We start from the raw sequence: 20115 nt of genomic DNA on the forward strand, positions 1-20115 counted from the left end.
TAACAGTTTTTGTGAGATTTTCACGCCCATCGCTTCTGTAATTTAGACTTGTGCCAGTTGGTTCGTCCGCAGCCCGTGGTCGTGCGGTAGCGTTCTCGCTTCCCACGCCCGGGTTCCCGGGTTCGATTCCCGGGGGGTCAGGGATTTTCTCTGCCTCGTGATGACTGGGTGTTGTGTGGTGTCCTTAGGTTAGTTAGGTTTAAGTAGTTCTAAGTTCTAGGGGACTGATGACCGTAGATGTTAAGTCCCATAGTGCTCAGAGCCAGCCAACCAGTTGGTTCGAATTTTGTAAGGAGGTAAACAAATACACGTAATTAGTGGTCGTCCTATTTATTTATTCCTTCATTGTTAAGAATAACAATTTCCAATTAACTATCTCAAATGCTTTTTGTAAATCTATAAAGGTCAAGTAGGTTTTCCTATTAACTCCAATTCTTCTTTCTAATACCATCCTCAGAGCTATTATTGCCTCCCTAGTTCCTAGAAAAGGACTATCCGTCAATTTATCACTCGCTTCCTGCTTCTTACTTTCTAGATATGATTCTTTTCCGCTAATCCCATAATATTCCAATTCAAGCAAAAATGTGTAATTAGCCATAAAATAAGATGCTACTCGTACGTTAAAGAAGATACTTTCTGCCCCCATCCAATCATTTAGCCCTGCTAATGTCTCACACACAAAAAATAAATAACATTTTCTGTGGATATTTCTTTCCTGAAGCCAAACAAGCATTACGACATCAAATTAATTGTGCTGAGAAGTGCCACTATTACCCTCTGTAGGCCTATTGCTTTCTCAAAAGTTTACAAAAAACTGGTAACTAAGGAATTGGCCGCTAATTATTTACGTTATCTATTTCAACTTTTTTGTAGATAGATTACCTTAGTAAGTATTTGAATCTTTCAGTGGTACCACTAATAAGTATTTTAGTCTGTCAGGAACGTGACCACACCTGAACGACACATTGCACAGGTCACCAAGTACAGAACAAATATATCGTGCTCTGATATTCATAAATCTATTTGAAATATCATCATACCGAGGGAAGTCTTTTTAATGATTTAATGATTCAGTTTCATCTTGGCTTGTTTCCTGTAGACGGTTTTTCGGATTTCATTTACACTGCTCCATCTCTCCAGTTCCATAGCAAAACACACACTTTCTGACGAATGGCATACACTCTAGTGCCACTGAGAGTCCAAGGCGTAATTCCCAGGGGAAGTACCACTTCCGAGAGATAATTAAGCTCTGCAAACTATGGTGTAGCAGACATCTTTGAAATCCCTCACCTAGATAAGAACAGATACCGCTCCGATTGTTGACTGATTATTCGAGGTTTGTCTGTTGAATAATTCGCTTTCTTCGAATCTTCGTATTGACGTTATACTCTGTAGCGCCTCCGAAGCTACTGAGAGTATGTGGGACAGGGGAAAAAAAAAAAAAAAGAGGAAATGCTTGGAGATGTTGCATGAGTTGTGCTCTATAGTTCGATCTTTCAAACTTTCAAGTATCATATTCCTGTTAGAAACAAGGCGCATCATTACAAAACTAACAGCACAAATTCGTTTGTGAGAAAATCTTACTGTTCCACTAACGGGATTTTGCTTTCCATTTCTCATTCCATGGTAAATAATTGACTTTCGTGAGTTACAATGAGTAAATGGAAAGAATTGAGAGACAGAGAGACAAAGAGAGCGAGTGAGACACGTGTGTGTGTCCATAAGCTGCATCAGGGAGATTTAATAGGAACGTCGTGTTCTAAAGGCTGTTTTTGGGTGAAAATATTGTAGCGGGAAACTCTGAACGGAATCATCGCTCTAGTGACCATGACAAAGTAATTAGTTTGGTCGCCGAAGATAAAATACTCAAGATAAAAAAACTGTACACAATAACGCCAGACGCCTTTTGTATATTTTTGAACTGCTGCAAGGGATGAGGTTCATGAACCACAGATTGTTCGAACTGTAGACAGATATCGTTTTTTTATGATGTCATTTCACCACAGCAGTCATAGATAGAAATGACGATCGTTGGGCGTCGCTTAGGTAGGTATAGACAGCGTTGTCATCTGTCTGTCGAGTAGCAGCGAAAAGCTTTATGGAGAGATAAGTAGAAGAAACTACGGTAAGATCGAGTAGTTAAACTTCCGAGGGCCTCTGGAGCAAAACTATTTAACTAATAAATTTTCAAGTTTAATAAAAATAATAATTGTTTAATTGGGCACAGTATATTACTCCTGAAAATCTAATAGTTATAGTACTTTCTAATGAGAGGTTCCTTGACAGAAAATTTGAAAACACCTGCTCTTACCCTTCTAATGGGATAAGAGCGGGTACACATAATAACTTATGGGAATAAACACTGAAGCGCCAAAGAAAATGGTATAGGCATGCGTATTCAAATACAGAGATTTGTAAACAGGTAGAATACGGCACTGGGTTCGACGACGCAATATAAGACAGCAAGTGTCTGGCGCAGTTGTTATCGCAGTTACTGCTGCTACAAGGGCATGTTATCAAAATTTGAGTGAGTTTGAACGTGGTGTTATAGACGGCGCATGAACGATGTCACGCACCGAGGTAGCGATGAACTGTGGATTTTCCCGTACGACCATTTCACGAGTGTACAGTGAGTATCAGGAATCCGTAAACATCAAATCTCCGACATCGCTGCGGCCGGAAAAAGATCGTGCAGGAATAAGACCAACGACAACTGAAGAGAGTCGTTCAATGTGACAGAAGTGCAACCGGTCCGCAAATTGCTGCAGATTCCAACGCTGGGACATTAACAGGTGTGAGCGTGCGAAACATGCAACGAAACATCATCGATAACGGCTTTAGGAGCCGACGGCCCACTCGTGTGCCCCTGATGATTCCGCGACATAAAGCTTTACGCCTCGCCTGGGTCCGTCAACACCGGCATTGGACTGTTGATGACTGGAAACATGTCGCCTGGTCGGACGAATCTCATTTCAAATTTTATCGAGCGGGTGGACGCGTACGTGGATGGAGACAACCTCATGAATCCATGGACTCTGCGTGTCAGCAGTGGGCTGTTCAAGTTGGTGGAGGCTCTGTAACGGTGTGGGGCGTGTGCAGTTGGTGTGATATGGGACACCTGATACGATAGATGCAGGTCGGACAGGTGACACGTACGTAAGCATCTCGTCTGATCACCTGCATCCATTCATTCCGATTTTGCATTCCAACGGACTTGGGAAATTGCAGCAGGACAATGCGACACCCCACACGTCCAGAATTGCTACAGAATGGCTCCAGGAACACTCTTATGAGTTTAAACACTTCCGTTGGCAATCAAACTCCCCAGACATGAACATTATTGTGCATATCTGGTATACTTTACAACTTGCTGTTCAGAAGAGATCTCCAGCCCCTCGTACTCTCACGGATTTTGGACAGCCTTGCAGGCTTCATGGCGTTAATTCCCTCCAGCACTACTTTAGACATTAGTCTGGTCCATGCGACGTCGAGTTGCGCCACTTCATTGTGCTCGCGAGGCCTCTACACAATATTAGGCAGATGTACCAGTTTATTTGGATCTTCAGCGTATAATTTAACTAAGATTATTGTTCATGAAATTCACATGCAAGGTAAGAATCCCCATCATCTGCTGCACTGCAGCTTTCATGGACCCAGCAAAGACATTTTCCACACTGAAATAAACGTTCTCCTCCTGAGTTTGAAAATAAGTTGTCACAATAAAAGCAACTGACATTTGAAGTGTTGTTATCGTCGTCATACATAGATTCACTGTGTAAAAGCTCACTGGGGACTGCCCGGTCTTGACCCCACTCTACGAACTCTGTCGTACCCCTCGTGCAGGAGTTATAAAAACGAAAGAAAGCCCGCTACTGTTGAACCAAATCCCTGTTGTTTTCTAGTGTATAAGCACTTACTAAACATGTAATATTTATGTCTAAGTACAGATTTTAAAAGCGCAGTGTATATGAAATGATCGCAGTCTGAAAACAAAGAATATAGCTCAGTTGATACCTTAATACATACTGAAGAGTTCCTTCACAGACGCGGTGAAATGAACAGCAACAACACGCCGGTATGGTCACTTTTTTTCTCGACTAATGGAGTGTAATTCTGTGTCTCTCCACCGGAGGGCATAAATAACGAAACTAGGTACCCGCTGTCAGTGCACCCGGTCTACATGACGCGGCACACACGTCGCAGAGTGAGCGCCTATCAAATTGTTCAAATGGCTCTGAGCACTATGGGACTTAACTTCTGAGGTCATCAGTCCCCTAGAACTTAGAACTACTTAAACCTAACTAACGTAAAGGACATCACACACATCCATGCCCGTGGCAGGATTCGAACCTGCGACCTTAGTGGTCGTGCGGCTCCAGACTGAAGCGCCTTGAACCGCTCGGCCACACTGGCCGACCATAGCGGAGTTACGTGGAATGGAACCTATTACATTAACGCGCCTACGCTTGACTGAGTGCCTGGTCGTCGGTCAGTGTTACTGATCGCAATTTGTGTTCCAGGCCATGTGCTGTGCAACTGTACGAGTATTTCCTGTTATAAGTTCCATGTACGAAATTAAATTGTAGCACAATCTGTGTGGGGGCAAAGCAACATTTGTAGATGAGTATGCTTAAGTTACTGCATCAGCAGGCGCTGATATTTTCACTTCTGATTACAAGTTGTTTTAAGGTATGTGAAACTTGTATCGGTAGTCACTTCTGCGATTAGTTCAGATTTTCTACTCCTTAGGCATTCTTGTGCGTAGCCTTATTTGTGCTGACTGCTGTTCCCTTTCGATGTGTGTTGGCAGGGTAAGTTGGGCGGCGGGCGATGTGTGCCTGTTCCCTGGGCCCGGAGCACAGGTGTGTTTGCTTTTTCCCGTGGCGACACTTCCGTCGTCGCACGGCGTCTGGGTTGGCAGGCAGTCTGCTGCCCCTACCTGTCGGGTCGTGGTGGCCCAAGTTAAGTAAAGTTGATCGTCAGATGCGTGCCACGGCGGAGTGTCGCCGATTAAGCGGGAACCAGTAGTCTGCTCTACTTTTCGAATTTAATAAACTTAGTAGGTTTAAGGCGTGTTTACCGAGGTTTCTCCTCACTTTACCTCTTTAACTAATCGCTTAAACCTTGCACCCTTGTTACTACTTCTAAGAGTGTTAAGTTTAAGGCCTGCTACTTACCAATATAAACTGCTTAGCCTTTCCTTGATTCGCAGTCATATGTTAACTTCACTCATTGTGAATCTTCCCTGCTCGTTCCTTGTTGGTTGTGATAGCCGTCTGCTGTAGTTCTCAGATTACCTAGAATTTTGGGCTAATGTATTTTTATTTAAGGGGACACGGAAGGCAAGTGGGCTTGAAAAATTCGATGTTTACATTTTAGTGTATTTGAAATGCTTGGTCTTTCCTGCGTAAAACAGTTACTGTTTTATATAAATACTACAATTTTATCGTGAGATATGATGGGTTTCCTGACGCTCTGTACAATCTGGGGGCGGTGACAGCAAAGCTTATGACTGGGTATGTGCAAAACAAACCTATGGTCCTAATGTCACAATTTCTAAATTAGAGTGCATTGGTCATGTCCAGAAGAGAATTGGGTCCATGTTGAGAAGATTATTGAAAAAAAAGTATTGGAAGATGGTAAGAAAATAGGTGGTAAAGGTCGCCTTACAAATGTTGAAATAGATGCCTTACAGAATTATTATGGCTTTCCCATAAGAAGACCTGTAGGGAATTTAGAAAACATGAAAAAAGCTGTATGGGCTATCGTTTACCATAAGCTTTCCACAAATGAAAATCCAGTGCACGGTCTTTGCCCAAATGATTTTGACACTTGGTGCAAGTACAGGAGAAGTGCCAGAAAAAAAATGGCTCTGAGCACTATGGGACTTAACATCTGAGGTCATCAGTCCCCTAGAACGTAGAACTACTCAAACCTAAGGACATCACACACATCCGTGCCTGAGGCAGGATTCGAACCTGCGACCGTAGTGGTCGCGCGGTTCCAGACTGAAGCGCCTAGAACCGCTCGGCCACGCTGGCTGGCAGAGGTGCCAGTTATGACCACAAACATTCTTTACCTGCATCAGTAACGGACGAAATTAGACCCATATTTAGCGACCTTAGTAAAGATACCTTGTTGAGGAAATGTCTTCATGGGAAAACCCAAAATTTAAATGAAAGTGGAACCGTTTACCGAAATCTGTATTTGTTCAGCTTACAACCGTCAAATTTGGTATTTATGATGCTATTTTATGCTTCAATGATGGTGTAATTAGAAAACTGGATGTTTTGGAATTATTGGGCTTAAAATCTAGTGACAATACTGCAAAATCCTTGGTTCAAATAGATAAAGGTAGAATCCGCAAAGTAGATATTGCTAATTTAAACTGCACAAAAGAAGCCAGACACAAAGGAAGAGGGACCAAGAGACGAAAAGAAGACCAGCATGAGTATGGTGCAGGAAATATTAGTGGTAAGTAATTCTCATCAATAACTAAACTAGAATTGCAATATTAAACTTTAAGTGGATTTTTCTCGAAACTGCTTTTTTTAATTTCCGATACTATTATTTGATAAACTAATGGGGTCAGAAACATGAAATTTGGTTAATTTGTACCTAAGATAGTAATAACTCATTAGAAGTAATTTGAGAGCCACCAAACAATCGGAAACTGTTTTATAATAGTAATTAATGTACAAAAAGGTTAAATTTTGCTATTGAATGAATAAATTTTTTTCTTCAAAACCATAAGAGGTATTATGTTCATCTTACTTCTAAATTGAGGCATATATTTTATATATATGCAGCAAAATTTCATTGTTTTATCACATAGTTCTTTTGAAAAGAGTACCTATTCAAAGGGTAAAATAGCATTGGCAGAATAGGGATAAAAATTGCCACATAAGGATCATTATCAATATCTAGTTGGAGTGTACCAGCTGGGATTTATGTTTAAATTATATACGTTCCGAGTTTTGTATGTTTTGAGGGATTGTGAATTTTATTGCTTAAGGGTTTTTTTTTTCATCAAGGCTTATATATCATTAAGTGACCTTCCAACAGCCACATTCAATAGCGCGTCTTGTGATCCTTTCTGTAATTTTGATGGATGTTATGCGCTTGTGTAACGGTTACCTAAGGTTGGAAACTGTTAGTACACCTATTGGCTGTCATTGTAATTCATTTTGCTGATGAAATTGTTTGTTGAACCTGGCTTCAGCCATGTCTAGTTGCTGTGACTTTTTGTTTTAGTGGCCGGCCGAAGTGGCCGTGCGGTTAAAGGCGCTGCAGTCTGGAACCGCAAGACCGCTACGGTCGCAGGTTCGAATCCTGCCTGGGCATGGATGTTTGTGATGTCCTTAGGTTAGTTAGGTTTAACTAGTTCTAAGTTCTAGGGGACTAATGACCTCAGCAGTTGAGTCCCATAGTGCTCAGAGCCATTTGAACCATTTTTTGTTTTGTTTTAGCGAACTGTATACTTCCGGTTTCAAGCCCCGATCTTAATGGCATAAGTTCTTAAAATTTGTTTTTAATTAATTGAGCCTGTTCAAGTTTCTTTTAGGATTGTGAGAGTTGTGATTCTTTTAACGAGGTTTTTTTGAAGTTGTAATGATAATATTGTTGTTAAGTAATGAAGTGTATTCCATGGAAGATCAAATGACGAAATAAGCCGGACCACCTTCCATGTGTTTTCCTTGGTTTTTTGATTAATTTGGGGGAGGGGACCAAATAGCAAGGTCATCGCTCCCATCGGATTAGGGAAGAAAGTCGGCTGTGCTCTTGTAAAGGAACCATCTCGACATTTACCTGAAGCGATTTAGGCACATAACGGAAAACCTAAATCACGATGGCCGGATGCGGGTTTGAACCGTCGTTCTCCCGAATGCGAGTCTAGTGTGCTAATCACTGCGTCATCTCGCTCGGTCATGTGTTTCTCTTAAAGCTATCCCAAACCTAGTTCTGAGGTATCACTAATTTTCCTTCCCTCTGCCTTGACAGCGACTTCAGTTCGGCAGGAAACAGTCTGCTCTTTCCTTCAAGTATGCTGTACCCAGCTGAATTCACACACTGATGAATACATACCGCAGAGCTACTAACAGAGGGCGGGATATTGACTGCTACATTTCACCCGATGCTACAAGCAGCCACTTTATTTGCGACCGAGATCGGATGACTTAGAGGGACAGTCGAGATACGACTCGTACCTATGTGTTCATCAAACCACGAAGTTATGCGAAAATATTCAAAGTATCCTTGGAAGGTAGGAGTACTTGAGACATGGGAGTGTCCACAGCATACTCACTGTGAAGAAGTAGAAGAAAGGGCAAAACTTATTCACCGAGAATGTTGAAGCAATCGTCCCAGTCCAATTTCACGATAACCTAAATGAATGGGCTCAAATCGTGGTACCAAAAACACCCTCAAAACGTCGGAGTACCACCTGTGGCCTGATGCACACGCTCCATAAACTGCGGCTGTAACGCCTGGTCGAGCCTCCAGTGTACTCGACCCCACGCGTCGTTTTGAAAGAGCAGGAGTCTCTACCCGTCTGATCACACTGCACGGCTCCATTCAGCTGTTGTCCACTTTATGTGCTGCTTCTGCGAGACAGCAGGCTGAAAATGTCCACTGCACGCCCTTCCGTCCACAATGTTCAGCAGCAGATTAGTCGGGACTGACCGTATTCGCTGACTGCAGCAAATTGCTGTCTGGTTTCAAGCTAGGGATGGGAAAAACAGACCAGTTAAAGCCGATCCGGTATTTTAATTCTGAATAGTCGGTACTTTCTGATCTTTGTTTGATCTCGGTCATAACAGGTTCTTTTTATTTTTTACTAGTAACAGGGTAAAAACCTGATATATGGATTTGTCACAGCACTGGTGCTAGAATTTTTAGTATGTAAATGCTTTGTAAAAAAAACAGTATTATTTATTTGTAAAACTTCCATTACTTTGAAATACTGGATTGTTATAGAAAATGGCAAAAATTGTCATAACTATTTTATTAACGCCGCCAACAGACAAACGAGCTACAACCTCATGATATAAGAACTGCATTGCTGAGACAATGTAGCTTTTGTTCTTTGCTAGCCAAAATCACCCGGCGAACGCTCTACCCGATGTTAGGCCCTAGTTACACAACATTTACATTTTATTTAGCGATTCCTCCACTTTATTTTGGGAGCAGAGAAAAAGGTATGTCCCAGGCTTGTCGTTTCCAGCCGAAAAATATTTAACGCTGGTGGGATGTTCTGTGGCTGCCGAAGAATCGGTATTAATGATATTGCCCCTACACAGGTAATCGACTTACAGATCAACACATTATACAACGAGTATTTAAACAGACTGCACAGTAAATATTTGGCAGTGGATTAATTTATTATTAATATTGTGACTATTGTCAAGTAATTGTTCTTAGTAAATGTTCAATTTCCTCACAATCTAAACTGTTCATTTGCATTATTTGAAGAAGTATTTTCTGTTTTGTCATAAGAAATAAAATTTATTTCAATAAATAAACGTCTTTGACTACGAAAGGAGTTTCCATTCTAAATAATTAAAGAAAAAGAACGTTACGAATTTTGCACGTAAGCTTATTATTTTTCTGCCATTTCTATAAAATAATAAAAAAGAAGGGAAATTACGGTAAAAGCAATAAAAATTGTACAATACATTCAGGTTTTATAAAAAAAATAGGAAGCAGCTGATTTGCTGCGAGTGTCTACATAGAGTGCCTTTATCTATTTGCACCCTTCGGAAACGGACAAAGTAATACAATAAAGAGAGTGCTCCAACCTCAGTTATGACCCTTTAGTACTGACTATCGGTAATAAGCAAATAATTGCATGATCCTCGAATACAATATAATTTTTTAGGGAGGGAGCGTTTCAAAAAATTAGATTCAATAGGAGAATGATGGTGTTTTTTTTAGTACTCAGCTCTGAATAGTTCTCGAAAAAAAAGTGGCGAGCGTTATATGGAGTACGTTCCTTTGTTTGTATGTATAATTTGATATTTTGATTGTAGGTATTTTGAATGTTATAATGCAGAAGACTGAGGGCGTCTTAGAATTTTTCAATCGTTGTTCGATGCCTAAATTTATTATTGGAAACAGCAGCAACAAAATATCGTAAAATCAGTTATTTCAGAAACCGTCTATTTTCAGCGGTTTTAACTGACAAGTTAAAATGCAGATGACAAAAAACGGTATAGTCAAAAAACCAATTGTTTCGGTGCTAATAGCTGCTCCTAGTTTATACCAGTTTTCACTGACACCCCGTGAGATTACTCTCCAGTCGCTATCGGTTAGCAGCGCGGGATTAGCCGAGCGGTGTCAGGCGCTGCAGTCGTGGAATGTCCAGGCGGGGGTTCGAGTCCTCCCTCGGGCATGGGTGTGTGTGTTTGTCCTTAGGATGATTTAGGTTAAGTAGTGTATAAACTTAGTGACTGATGACGTTAGCAGTTAAGTCCCATAAGATTTCACACACATTTGAACGTTTTTTGAGCTATCGGTTAGTATCTTCTTACTACCACTGTGCCGACATCGTGTGACTGGTACTCCATTCCTTGTACACTCTTTGAGAAGTCGGTGTTGATACACCAACCACACAGACAGCTTCTTTCACGGTCCAGTCATGGGCACTTCTAATCACGATAGCTCACTTCTGCCTCTGTGTAACGCCTCTACGTCGGGCCGTCTTACTGCAGTGATCCCACACGACCCACTAGCACAGACCGCAGCACGCTTCCTTATAGAATGCCACGTGGACGCCCGGTACCAATCCCACACCATCTGACAGCATTCCTAAGCGACCACTGCGCTCTTCCAAGGAGGCTGACTAACATTTTGTCCGAGAAGCTTTTGATACATGTGTCCACGAAAACTTTTTTGACGGTTGTTCGTTTCCAAAACAGTGAAAAAATATTAAAATCTTTTTTAATTATATTTACAGAACGCTATCTTGAACCTAAGGTTCGGTAAAAACTTCGAACTTACCTACAGCGTCTGATTGGTAGGAGATAAAATACAAGTAGAATACTGCATTTGTTTTTTCTTTCTTTCGATACAAAATTACTTGGGAGGCCTTGCATAATTCACAGAAAGCTGACGAGAAATTGTAATAGAGGAGAAAGAAGACATGAAATTAAGAAGAAAAAATTGCAATTTTATATGAACTAAAAACAGTTTACAGTGGATGACAGATGGGAGCGGAGCATAAGGAAGTGTCGAATGTGCTAAAAGCCTATTAAAATGAAACCTGCAGAGTAGTGGGTACATTTCTATACAATGATAAAAGAAACGTTATCCATGAACAAATCGATTTTCTGTCTGAACTTCACTGAATGGATGTGGTACTTCCTTTTGAATGAGTCCATATTATAAATCTCATTAAGGATAGCAGTTACCTACTTTGATAGCTCATTGTTGGACAGAGATAGACATATAGATAGATAGATAGACACGAATAGCCAAACGTGTTTAATAGCATGTTGGTCCACCTTCGGAACACAATGCACGAATGATTCTGCATGCCATGTATTCGACAAATTTTCGACAGGTTTCTCGGAAGTATGTGGTACCAGATATCTACGTACAGGTCAATCAATATTCCCAATTACCGACAATGGTTTGTAGACGCGGTGCTACCACTCGATAGCGTACCACATTTGCTCCATCCAAGTCAGACCAAGCGTATATGGTGGCAGAGGCATCAGCGCGAGTTCACGACCATGCTGCCAGAACAATAATTCTGGCCTGATGACACGGACAGATCTGAACGCTGGAAAGTATCATCGCCTTCGGGGAGACGAGGAGCATCAAGGGTACAGGTGGTCCGCGATAACGTTCTCATACTTCACAGCTGAAGACCAGGAGAACGTCTTCCATTTAATAATACTGACCCCACTAGCCAACGTCCGTGGAGCGGTGCATGTTCCGATCCCTCGTTCGCCTAGACAACGGCGTATCCTCAGATGTTCATCGAGCTGGTTTAGCAGAAAACGTGATGCATCCGACCAAACGACGCGTTTTCGTTTACCCACGATCCAATCTCGATGGACACGTGTCCGCCCTAATCGTTACTGACAAAGCCGGCCGGTATGGCCGTGAGGTTCTAGGCGCTTCAGTCCGGAACCACGTTGCTGCTACGGTCACAGGTTCGAATCCTGCCTCGGCCATAGATCTGTGTGATGGCCTTACTTTAGTTAGATTTAAGTAGTTCTAAGTCTAGGGGACTGATGAACTCAGATATTGAGTCCCGAAGTGCTTAGAGCCATTTGAACCATTTCGATACTGACAATGCTCTTTGTGCGACATAGGAACAATTAATTGTCGACTGGTGCAGAGCCCCTTGTCCATCGCAGTGACTGGGAACCTATTCGATCTCCTCTCTCGTATTTCGCGTGAGACAAAGTAAGACACATCGGTATCTTACGAGAGAAAAGTACAACAGTCCAAACTCAGAACCGCAGCTTACAACCTCTAAACTTCTTCTATCAGGACGCTGTACTGTAGTAGGGCCACGTGGAGCAAGTGCTTAGCAGACCTGCCTTCGTGTTTCCGTAAATCTGAAGTCCAAACTACCCATTCACACCTATCAAACGTACTTGACTTACGTGCACGCAACAGCCAACTACACGATGCACACCAGCCTGTGAATTCTGAGCACGAAAGTACTACGGAAATAATGCTTTGGGGAAGTGGTTAACCTTTCAGATCAACCACACACCGATCTAACAACATATCGATATACTGTCGAGGTCCAGTGTTCTCCAAAGTAGTATGTGCAGGTTCTTTACAGCATTGACACTAAGTTCCAACCGCTTCGACCAGAAATCACAGTGCTCTCGTGCACGTAAATTTCCTTTTCGGTATGAAAGACAAGTTACTTGCACCAGAAGGTACAATGACGTTTCTCCAACATTCCACTATGTTTGAAGCAGTACCTATCACGCAGCTCTTGGTACCACACACTGCCAGGATGGTTCTCGAAATACTGGCGCTTTCGCAATGAACAAGAAACGACTAAAAACTTTCCCTGTCGCAATCAAATGCTCATGAGCGACGATAATTTTGTAGCAATGAGACAGCAGACAGCGAACGATAATGACAACACACTTACTTACCTGTATTATGGCAATGGCGACGCGAGTGACAACAGTTCTGCGCTTTGTCTGACACCGCTGGGGCCTGCGAGTACCTCTCAAAGCGAACAACATTTACACTGAAGCGCCAAGCAAACTGATGCAAGCAGGCGTATTCGAATACAGAGATATGTAAACAGGCAGAATGCGGCGCTGTGGTCGGCAACGTTTATATAAGACAACAAGTATCTGGCGCGATTGTTCGATCGGTTACTGTTGCTACAATAGCAGGTTATCAACATCTTAGTGAGTTTGAACGTGGTGTTATAGTCGGCGCACGGGCGATGGGATACAGCATCTCCGAGGTAGCGATGAAGTGGGGATTTTCTCGCAAGAACATTTCACGAGTGTACAGTGAGTATCAGGAATCCGGTAAAAATCAAATCTCCGACATCGCTGCGGCCGGAAAAAGGGCTCTGAGCACTATGGGACTTAACATCTTAGGTCATCAGTCCCCTAGAACTTAGAACTAGTTAAACTTAACTAACCTAAGGACATCACACACATCCATGCCCGAGGCAGGATTCGAACCTGCGACCGTAGCAGTCGCGCGGTTCCGGACTGCGCGCCTAGAACCGCGAGACCACCGCGGCCGGCTGCAGGAGCAGGACCAACGACGGCTGAAGAAAGCCGTTCAACGTGCCAGAAGTGCAACTATTCCGCAAATTTCTGCAGATTTTAATCCTGGGTCATAAACTAATGTCAGCGTGCGAATCATTCGACGAATCATCATCGATATGGGCTTTCGGAGCCGAAGGCCCGCTTGTGTACCCTCGATGACTCCACGACACAAAGTTTTGCGCCTCGCCTGGGCGCGTCAACACCGACATCGGAGTGCTGACACCTGGAAACATGTTCGTGGTCGCACGAGTCTCGTTTCTCGTTTCAAATTGTATGGAACAGTTTGACGTGTACGGGTATAGAGACAACCTAATCAGTCCATGGACCCTGCATGTCAGCAGAGGACTGTTCAAGCTGGTAAAGGCTCTGTAATGGTCTGGAACGTGTGCAACTGGTGTGAATGATGGGACCCTTGATGCGTCTGGATACTACTCTGACAGGTGACACGTACGTAAGCGACCTGTCTGATCACCTGCATCCATTCGTGTCTATTGTGCATTCCAAGGGACTTGAGCAATTCCAGCAGAACAATGTGACATCCCACACGTCCTAAATTACTACAGAGTGGCTTCAGGAACACTCTTCTGGGTTTAAACACTTCAGCTGGCCAAGAAACTCCCCACACGTGAACATCATTGAGCGTGTCAGGGATGCCTTGCAACGCGCTGTTCAGAAGAGACCTCCACCCCCTCGTGCTCTTACTGATTTATGGACGGCCATGCAGGATTCATGATGCCAGTTCCCTCCAGCACTACTTCAGACATTAGTCGAGTCCATCCCACCTTGTCTTGCGGCACTTACAGGTGCTTGCCGGGACCCTACACCATGTTAGGCAGCTGTACCAGTTTCCTTGTCTCTTCAGTGTAAAATCACGGAACAAACGCATTTCCTACGTGACGTGACTACAGCAACCATACTTACTTAATGTGCGCAGAGACAAAGCTTATTTTGTCATAAAGGCGGGACCGCCTCTTGATACATACACTTGTTTCATACCCCAGACTCGTTCTCCCTAACAACTGCGCATCTGTCTTTCTTTTGCCCCATCACAGCGAAAATAACGTCAGGCTACCTCCTTTCATAATCATGCATGTTTTCCATACTAGAATATCCTCCGTCGATACCTCCATGTAAGACTGCTGCGGAATGGCTTCATCCTGAATTTTTCCTCTCCTAACTAATACAGTCCGTAACATTATCAGGCCCAACGGTGTCCCTGACCTTTTATGTCACTCTAGGCACGTTCAACCGTCCACGTTTCGTATCCATCGGCCTGCCTGCGCCCACGACGCGCTGACTGGCGTTTCTCGCCCAACACACACACCCTCCCCCCTGCCCCCCCCCCCCCCCCCCAGCCATTCGACGACACTGTCGGAGCCAGCTGGCCTCGTCACTCGTGAATTAATATCGACTAGCCGGATTAAAACATAAATATCTCGTGGTTTGCTACTCGGATGACGCTCCTGTTTTTACCTCCAATATTCTAATAAAATTCTCTCTGCGCCTGGATATGTTTTTGGTTCCTCAATTCTTCTTCATTCATTTTAATTCACTCAATGTTGGACGAGGAGTAGAATAAGCGTGGACAGTAAATAGTCATACCACTACGACATCCCAGACGGTATGCTCCGAAACACTTGTGACTGGACCAGCATTAAACCATGTCATCAGATCTTCCTACAGGTCACTGTCTATCCTGCTTCGCAGAGTAGGCAAGCCTCTCACATACACGTTCTGCGATGAGGCGTGGATATCTGACATCTCGTCACCTACTTCGGTTTCGTACATGTGCTGCTCATTTGTAGGCTTGTAACTAATTATTTTGTACAGAAGATACTGTTAAGCAGAATCAGCTTAAAGCTACATTTGAAAACACTTATGCTCTCAGTGCATTTCATTTCGTTAGGAATAGTACAAAGAGTGTTATGGCTGAGTATTGTACTCTTTCCTGTGCAGAAGCTAGATTTCCTAGAGAGAGAAGGAGACGATGGTAGTAGGGTGGGCGAATATAGGACATGATGCTTTTCAGCCAGATATCACAGCAGGCTGTGGCTGAGGCAGAGGCAGAGGCAGAGGGGGTCCCAACTGGAAATCATCAGTAGACGGGTTCGCCTGATAGTCGAGGGAAACCTCCTGAAAATCTCTGACTGACTGGGGGACTAAAATTCATTTCTTTCTAGGACAATATTGTCAATTGTCAAGGACAAAATTTAAAATTTAACATGCACGTCTCACGCGGGAGCACGCGCTTGTGTGTGTGTGTCTGTGTGTGTGTGTATGTATGTGTGATGCTGTGTGTGTGTGTGTGTGTGTGTGTGTGTGTGTGTGTGTGTGTGTGTGTGTGTGTCTGTATGAGTGAATAAATGTACTGTGAGGGTATGGTATCTATTCGTAATTGTATACAGGGTGGTCCATTGATAGTGACCGGGCCAAATATCTCACGAAATAAGCATCAAACGAAAAAACTACAAAGAATGAAACTCGTCTAGCTTAAAGGGGAAACCAGATGGCGCTGCGGTTGGCTCGCTAGATGGCGCTGCCATAGGTCAAACAGATATCAACTGCGTTTTTTTAAATAGGAACCCACATTTTTTATTACATATTCGCGTGTAGTACGTAAAGAAATATGAATGTTTTAGCTGAACCACTTTCTTCGATTTGTGATAGATGGCGCTGTAATAGTCACAAACGTATAAGTACGTGGTATCACGCATCATTCCGCCAGTGCGGACGGTATTTGTTTTGTGATACATTACCCGTGTTAAAATGGACCGTTTACCAATTGCGGAAAAGGTCGATATCGTGTTGATGTATGGCTATTGTGATCAACATGCCCAACGGGCGTGTGCTATGTATGCTGCTCGGTATCCTAGGCGATGTCATCCAAGTGTCCGGACCGTTCGCCGGATAGTTAAGTTATTTAAGGAAACAGGAAGTGTTCAACCACATGTGAAACGTAAACCACGACCTGCAACAAATGATGATGCCCAAGTAGGTGATTTAGCTGCTGTCGCGGCTAATCCGCACATCAGTAGCAGATGAACTGCGCGGGAATCGGAATCTCAGAAACGTCGGTGTTGAGAATGCTACATCAACATCGACTGCACCCGCACCATATTTCTATTCATCAGGAATTGCATGGCGACGACTTTGAACGTCGTGTACAGTTCTGCCACTGGGCACAAGAGAAATTACGGGACGATGACAGATTTTTTGCACGTGTTCTATTTAACGACGAAGCGTCATTAACCAACAGCGGTAACTTAAACCGGCATAATATGCACTATTGGGCAACGTAAAATCCACGATGGTTGCGACACTTGGAACATCAGCGACCTTGGCGGGTTAATGTAGGGTGCGGCATTACGGGAGGAAGGATAATTGGCCCCCATTTTATCTATGGCAATCTAAATGGTGCAATGTATGTTGATTTCCTACGTAATGTTCTACCGATGTTACTACAAGATGTTTCACTCCATGACAGAATGGCGATGTACTTCCAACATGATGGATGTCCGGCACATAGCTCGCGTGCGGTTGAAGTGGTATTGAATAGCATATTTCATGACAGGTGTATTGGTCGTCAAGCACCATACCATGGACCGCACGTTCACCGGATCTGACGTCCCCGGATTTCTTTCTGTGAGGAAAGTTGAAGAATATTTGCAATCGTGATTCACCGACAACACCTGACAACATGCGTCTGCGCATTGTCAATGCATGTGCGAACATTACGGAAGGCGAACTATTCGCTGTTGGGTGGAATGTCGTTACACGTATTGGCAAATGCATTGAGGTTGACGGACATCATTTTGAGCATTTATTCCATTAATGTGGTATTTACAGATAATCACGCTGTAACAGCAAGAGTTTTCAGAAATGATAAGTTCACAATGGTACATTCATCACATTGGAACAACCGAAATAAAATGTTCAAACGTACCTACGTTCTGTATATTAACTGAAAAAAACCCTATCTGTTACCAACTGTTCGTCTAAAATTGTGAGCCATATGTTTGTGACTATTACAGCGCCATCTATCACAAAGCGAAGAAAGTGGTTCAGCTAAAACATTCATATTTCTTTACGTACTACACAAATATGTAATAAAAATGGGGGTTCCTATTTAAAAAAAAACGCAGTTCATATTCGCTTGACCTATGGCAGCGCCTTCTAGCGGACCAACCAATAGCGCCGTCTGGTTTCCCCCATCAAGCTAGACAAGTTTCGTTCTTTGTAGTTTTTTAGTTTGACGCTTATTTCGTGAGATATTTGGCCCGGTCACGATCAATGGACCACCCTGTATGCCTATTCCTGCAAGATACACTTCTAAATATTCAATGAATACTTTTTGCTTAAGTATAGAATATCATCCTGTGAAATACGAGTGAATGAAAATAAGAAATATACAAGCGGTGTTCAATAAGAAACGCAAGTCATCTTTTTCTCAGTCAATGTCGGTGGATAAAATACTATATTTGGTGTGAGATGTGGAATATTCCCGCCTGAGCTCTCATAGCTTCATGAAGTTCTGATAGGTGGCGGTGCTCTACGTAGCCTTCAAAATGGTGTCTGTAATGCATGTGCGTTCCAAACAGAGAAATGTCGTTGTTTCTTTTGGCGGTAAACCAGAGCATCACAGATATTCATAGGCGCTTGAAGAATTTTCGAGACCTGACAGTGAACAAAAGCACGGCGAGTCGTTGGATGAGGCGCCTGTCATCATCGCAACAATGTGGCGCAATTCTGCCAGATCTCCCGCACGCTGGCCGACCACACACTCCTGCAATGTTGGGATGTGCGGACACTCTCATTCCAGGCAACCGAATGATCACAATCGAAGACCTCTCTGCCCAACTGGACGTCCCTGTCGATGGTGCTGACATGCTCTTTCACTGGCTGGGATACATAGAGGTTCCGCCCGCTGGGTTCCTCGCCGTCTAACACAAGACCATAAGAGCGACGGACGACTATACGAGGTGCGACAATAAAGTAATGAGACTGATTTTCTTTACAACATGTGGTAATCCTGCAGGCATGCATAGGCACAATATCATTGACCTTGACCTATAAGCTGCTTCTAGTCCAAGCGGCACATCGATGCAACTGCTCAGTCGTGAGTTGCGCTGTAATCAGTTAAAATGTGTTTGTGTCTCTCGTCACAGAAATGGAACCGCATAATATTGCGCAACGGTATGCCATTCCTTTTTGCATTAAATTGAGTGAAAACGCGACGACAGCTTACGGGAAGCTTCAGGAGGCTTTTGGAGAGGAGGTTATGTCAAGAGCTCAAGTTTTTCGTTGGCATAAAATGTTTAGTGAAGCCAGAACGAATATTGAAGATGAAGACCACAGTGGACGATCATCAACCTCACGGACGGAAGTCAGCTTCGCCAGGGTGCTTGAACTCGTACGATCTGATCGAAGAAGATCTTGGTATAAGAAAGATTTGTGCAAAAATGGTCCCCAAAAATGTCACACCACAACAGCGAGAAACATGGATAAATGTGGCAGCCGATCTGTTAGAGCAAAAGGAAATCAATCCATAATTGTCGAGCCGTGTTATCACTGGTGATGAAAGTTGCTTTTTTTCTTTCAGGACGATCCAGAGACGAAACACCAAAGTTCGCAATGGTGCTCAAAGGGATCACCCAGACCAAAAGAGCTCGCATATCAAAGTCAAAAGTGAAATGCGTGCTTGTGTGATTCTTTGATTCCAAGGGAATCGTTCATAAAGAGTGGGTGCCTCCTGGACAAACACTTAACCAATATTACTACACAGAAATTTTAGAAAGACTTTGTAAAACAGTTCTTCGTGTCCGTGCCAACATTGCTGATAATTGGAGTCTGCATCACGATAATGCGCCATCCCATACTGCTCTGTCAGTACAGCAATTTTTAACCTCAAAACAAATTTCAGTAGTACCACAGCCACCTCATTCATCAGATATCGCTCCGTGCGACATTTTTCTATTTCCAAGAGTGAAAATGGAGGTCAAGGGACACCATTTTCAAACAACACAAGATGTCCAAAAAGGTGTGACGAAGGTCTTGGAGGATATTACAGAACATGAGTTCCAGAAATGTTACCATCAATGGCAGAAGCTCTGGAAAAAGTGTGTGCAGTCAGAAGGGAACTACTTTGAAGGAGACAACACTAAACTTGACTAAAACGGTAAGCATTTTGTTTTTCACATCAGTGTCATTGCTTTAGTCTCGCACCTATTCGTTCGTAATTACTAACGCATTACGGCACTGATCGCGAAAAATTCCTGTCGAACAATGTCGCAGATGATGAAGTATGAGTTCATTACTTCAAACCGTAAGCTAAACGTCAATCTATGGTGTG

The sequence above is a fragment of the Schistocerca piceifrons genome, chromosome 6 (assembly GCF_021461385.2).
Source record: "Schistocerca piceifrons isolate TAMUIC-IGC-003096 chromosome 6, iqSchPice1.1, whole genome shotgun sequence".
Lineage (NCBI taxonomy): Eukaryota > Metazoa > Arthropoda > Insecta > Orthoptera > Acrididae > Schistocerca > Schistocerca piceifrons.